The following is a 5,914-nucleotide window of genomic DNA, read 5'->3' on the forward strand; positions in this document are numbered from 1 at the left end:
TGTGGTCTTTATTTGGATTTTTCCAATGATAAATGATGCTGAGCATTTTTTTTCATGTGCCTAGTAGCCATCCTACTGTCTTCCTCTGAGAATGGCTTATTCATTTCTTCTCCCCATTTGCTGATAGAATTTTCGCATTTTTTGTTGCTGTTGGTCTTTGTGAATATTTAATATATTACAAATATGGAGGATCTCCCAGAAGAGAACAACACCTGTACAAGCGATTAGAGGCCGCCCCAAAATCTTCCATCCCTCTCAGAGAGTCTGGCAATCTACTGAGAGTATCTTGCCCACACGGCAGAGTCTGGCAAGCTACCCATGGTGTATTAGATATGCCAAAAACAGTATCAATAATGGGTCTCATTCCCCTGACCCTGAAAGAGCCCCCAATATGCCATTGGGCTTTGCTAGCACGCAACAGGGATGAATGGAGTCATTACTGGTACCCACTCGAGCAAATCGATGGATCAATGGGCTGACAAGTGACAAGTGATTACAGATATGAAATCTTTATCTGTTTGAGGCGAATGCAAATATTTTCCCATTGAGTTAGCTGTCTTTAAGTTTTAGTCCATGATTTTCTTTGTTTTGTTTTGCCATGAAACACAAAACAAAACTTCATGTAGTTCCATTTATTTTGAAATTCATTAGTTCCATTTATTTTTTAATTTTTTTTGCATTTGCTCAGTTATCAGAATATTGAAGGCACCTTTGAGGCCCAAATATTGAAATATTCTGCCTATATTTTCCTCAATGTACTTAATAGTTTCTAGGTGGATCTCAAGGTCTTTGATCCACTTTGAATTGACTTTTATGTGAGATGTAGATATGGATCCAGCTTTATTTTCTTACATGTAGTTGTCCAATTTTGCCAGCACCATTTGATGAGGAGGCTGTCTTTAGGTTTGTGAGTTTTTGATGTATTGATGAACACAATGAACCCTGTCCCTTATAGCCTTTTTTATTTGAAATTTTTGTTGTCTGGCATAGATATGGCCACCCCAGTCTTTGTTTATTTGTTAGTTTGTTTGTTTGAGGGTCACCCTTAGCAATGCTCAGTGGTTACTCTCATGACTCTGTGTTCAGGGATCACTCCTAGCGATTTTCAGGAGAACATATGGTGTAATGGTGATTGGACCACGTTGGGTACATACAAAGCAAATACCCTACCCACTGTTATTATTATTATACTCTTCAACCAGATTTTCAAAGTCAATATTTGCCTGTAGGACTATTTTTCAGCCTTTTACTTTGAATCTGTGTTTACCTTGACTATTTAGAGGTATCTATTGTAGGCAGCAGAAAGTTAGGTTGAGTTTTCTGATCCATCCTGCCACTCTGTGACTTTTTGTTGGTGAGTTCAGGGCATTTGCATTGAGTGAAATAATTGAGATGAGCAAATGTATTTGCCACCATTTGTTAAAAAGTTATGAGTGTTTTTTGAAGTTTGTCTCATCTTTTAAAGAAACTCTAATGCTCTTGCAAACCTGCCTTCAATGTTATGAATACCCTAAGCTATTGCTTGTCCATAAATATTTTAATTATTTCTTAAAATATGAATGATCTAACTGGATAGGGTGTTCTCAGTGGAATTTTCATTTCATTGAGTTTTATCCCATCATTCTTTTTTATTTTAATTTTTATTAGTGAAACATCAAGAGGTACAGTTGTAGACTTATAAATTTTTGTGCTTGGGTTTCAATTATACAACGATCAAATACCCATCCCTCCACCAGTGCCCATTTCCCACCACCACGGATCCCAGTATCTCTCCCACCCCCCATCCCCCCAACCCACCCTGCCTCTGTGGCAGGGCATTTCTCTCTGTTCTCTCTCTCCGTTTGGGTGTTGTGGTTTTCAAAAGAGGCATTGAATGGCAATCATGTTTGGTCTATAGTCTACTTTCAGCATGCTTCTCCCATCCTGGGAGGATCCTCCCAACACCCTTTATTTGGTGCTCCCTTCTCTATCTGAGCTGCCTTTCCGCCTAGCATGTGCGGCTGCCTGCAAGCCATGGATTGAACCTCCTGGTACTTATCTCGGCTATTCTTGGGTGTTAGTCTCCTATTTTGTTACTTTATGTTCCCCAGATGAATGCAATCTTTCTATGTCTGTGCCTCTCTTTCTGACTCATTTTGCTTAGCATGATACTTTCCTTGTAGTACCACTTATATGTAAATTTCATGACTTCATCTTTTCTAACAGCTACATAGTACTCCATTGTGTAGATGTACCAAAGTTTCTTTAACCAGTCATCTGTTCTTGGGCACTCGGGTTTTTTACATATTTTTGGCTATTGTGAATAGTGCAGCAATAAACACAGAAGTGCAGATGTCATTTCAACTGTACTTTTTTGCTTCTCCAGAATATATTCTGAGGAGTTATCCCATCATTCTTTTCTGGCCCTTTGAGTCTCATTTGATAGATTTGCTATAAATCCTATGGGAGTTCCTTTGTATATATTTCCTTGTTTGATCTTGATGCTGGGACTGGAGCGATAGCACAGTGATAGGGTGTTTGCCTTGCACGCAGCCAGCCTTGCCAAGCCGGGTTCGATTCCTCCACCCCTCTGAGAGCCCAGCAAGCGACTGAGAGTATCGCGCCCACACGGCAAAGCCTGGCAAGCTACCCGTGACTTATTCAATATGCCAAGCACAGTAACAAGTCTCAAAATGGAGACGTTACTGGACCTGCTCAAGCAAATCGCTGAACAATGGGAGGACAGTGGGACAGTGTATGACAGTGTGATCTTGCTGCTATCAGGGTTCTGTTTCTGTCTGGTTTTGGTCATTCTGATTACAATATATCTTAGAATTTTTCTATTTGGACTTATTTTCTCTGGTGCCCTTTGAGTCCCTTGAATAGAAGTGCTTGCACTCCTTAACTACTCGAGGATATTCTCATCTGAGATTAATTTAACGATTCAGGGACTCCAATGAATCTTATATTGGTCATCTGAACTAATTCCATAGTTCACTTCTTTTCGAACATTCTTCCATATTTTTTGTTTTGTAGTGGTTTCCTGAATCTAATGTTGTAGCTCACTGAGCTTTTCCTTAGCTACTATTTGTTGCTGATGCCCTTAAGTCTTAAATTTTACCTACTATACTCCATTTCTCTCATCTAATTGCAGTTATCTCAATTTTTGCTCTCATACTTTCCTGTGGGCTGGAGCTTGCACACAGCTGACCCAGGCTGACCTTGGTTCGATTTTTCCACCCCTCTTGGAGAGCCCGGCAAGCTACCGAGTTCGCGCCCCCTCGGCAAAGCCTGGCAAGCTAACCGTGACATATTCAATATGCCAAGAACAGTAACAAGTCTCACAATGGAGATGTTACTGGTGCCCACTCGAGCAAATCGATGAACAACAGGAGGACAGTGCTACTTCCCTGTACCATAATTTCTTTGAGCTCATTGAACATCCTGATTGGGGCCAGAGAGATAGTCCAGGAATTGAGACACTTGCTTGCATGTGTCTTACTCTGATTTGATTTTCAGCACCATCTATGATCCTGTAAACTCTTCCAGGATGGATCCCTGAGCAGATTCAGAAGTAAGCCCTGAGCACAGCCAGATCTGTCCCCAAAACAAACCAAAAACCAAAATACAGTCCATAAACATCCTCATCGTGTTGGCTCTGAAAGGCTATAGAGCTGGTTGGTACTGGCAGAGATTCCTCTGCTATTCCCTTCACTTAGTGGGCCTGGTGGGTTTCTACACAGCTTTTTCACTGTGTCTGCCGTGCTATGAGAGTGAATCTCTGTAGTCCACCCTCATGGTAATCTGTGAGGGTTAGGCTGGGTGTCGTCTTTTCCTTTCCTGCTCATCCTCTCCTGGCAATAGGAGGATAAGTGTGCACAATGTAAGGTGTGATGAGTGAATCTGCTATGCACAGTCATGAGGCTCAGAAGCAGGGAGTTGAGTTACGTGTATGGAACGTGGATGTGGGGTTGCAGAGGGCAGGCACAGGGGCTACTAGGATGTGAGGTGGAAGGGAAGGGAAACCACTTCCAGCTCTGAAAAAGACCAGGAGGTCAGCCTCACCGGGAAAATTAAGGAGCAAGCAGTTTCTGGGGTGCAGATATGGGCCTGCAGAGATTGCAGGGACATTTTACTTTATATTTTAATCTCAGAATCATTGAGAGAGCTCTTTCTAAATTTTTGACTCACAGAAAAGTGATAAATGTAACAAACTCTGCCTTATATATAATAGTAGAGAAAAATCAATATAACTGCCCCCAAATTTGTGGTTGTTCATAGAACCAAAATATTTGTCCTCTAGTTTTATTAGACACAATAAGGTCTCTAAAATCTCCAGGTTACTTCACAGAGCATTAATAAATTACTTTGGTGTGGGTAGGATTTATTTACTTTGGGGGTGTTTAGGGCACACCTGGCAGTGCTCAGGGCACACTCCTGGCTCTGCTCAGGGGTCACTGCTGGCAGGGGCAGGGCACCATATGGGGTGCTGAGGATTGAACCCAAGTCAGCCATGTGCAAGGCAAAATTCCTATGCACTTTACCATTCCTCCAGCCCCAATATTCTATTTTTTTTATCCCATGGCACAACTCTTCTAAGTGCCTTTAAAGTCCTCTGTCTGCTAGTTGGTTCTATGAGAATATTCTCATGCTGGTTCACTGAAACGTTGAAGAATGTACCCATTTATTGTGAGTCCATTTTAGTATTTAATATTGAGCCATACATGAAGAATTGGAATGAGAGATAACAAAAGCCCTTTAAAGGAAAGGTGTTCTTCCTCTAAAAATTAAAGAGCCAGGAGAAATCCCTGTGCATTGCCAGAGGTGACCTAAAAGGAAAATTAATTAATTAATTTTAAAAAATTAAAGAAAGCCAGGGAGATGGCCCAAAAGGCTGGAGTTTTGTGTGCGGTAGCCCCAGCACACATGGTTCCCTATCCCATCCTTGCAACCACCAGCACAATGAGTTGGGATGCCTGAGCACAAACACCAGTAAACAAGGAAATAAAAAAAAACATTGTATTATTGTACTTGCATCTCAGGGTCTATCCTGGTATTGTAAGCTCTGAAAGATGGAACTTCCAAGACAGAAGACCTAGAGGATACTGAGGGGGGACCTAGGTCTTTAAAGTTCTCTACTAATCAACAATTTCTTCACCTTCCTAGCCAGAACTTTAGTCTTACTCTGAGATGGGGTACGTAAGGCAATTAGAAAGCATTCCTATAGCATCCATCCAGACACACGCTTTTCTTGAGTTCACCAGCTTCTAATAGCATGTTCCTGACTGATGACAGCCTTGTTCTGTCATTCTCCTCTCTCTTTAGCAAGGTGCCTGGGGCTTCAGTCCCCCCCCACGTGGTAGTGGCAATAGGCTGAGAACAAAGACTTCAGAGTCAATGAATCAGTTCTCAGTTCGTTTTTTGTGCCCTATAATTAAGATTAGGTATGATTAGTGAAACTGCTGAGGAAATGTGTCAGATCCAGGAACCATTCTCACATTTAAGAGATTAGTACCAGGAATTTTGCTCCATGACTTGGAGGCCAGCCACAAGTGCAAGGGGAAAAGGAAGCTCAGATAGAGAAGGGAGCACCAAACAAAGGGTGTTGGGAGGATCCTACCAGGATGAGAGATGCATGCTGAAAGTAGACTATAGACCAAACATGATTGCCACTCAATGCCTCTCTTGCAAACCACAGAACCGAAAAGGAAAGAGAGAGAACAAAAGGGAATGCCCTGCCACAGAGGCAGAGTGGAATGGTGGGGAATAGAGGGTGGGAGGGATGCTGGGACCCGTGGTGGTGGAGGATGGGTGTTGGTGGAGTGATGGGTACTTGATCATTGTATAACTGAAACCCAAGCACAAAAATTTGTAAGTCTATAACTGTACCTCATGGTGTTTCACAAAAAATAAAATAAAAAATAAAAAAATAAAA

The sequence above is a fragment of the Sorex fumeus genome, unplaced genomic scaffold (assembly GCF_029834395.1).
Source record: "Sorex fumeus unplaced genomic scaffold, SorFum_2.1 ptg000106l, whole genome shotgun sequence".
NCBI classification, from domain to species: domain Eukaryota; kingdom Metazoa; phylum Chordata; class Mammalia; order Eulipotyphla; family Soricidae; genus Sorex; species Sorex fumeus.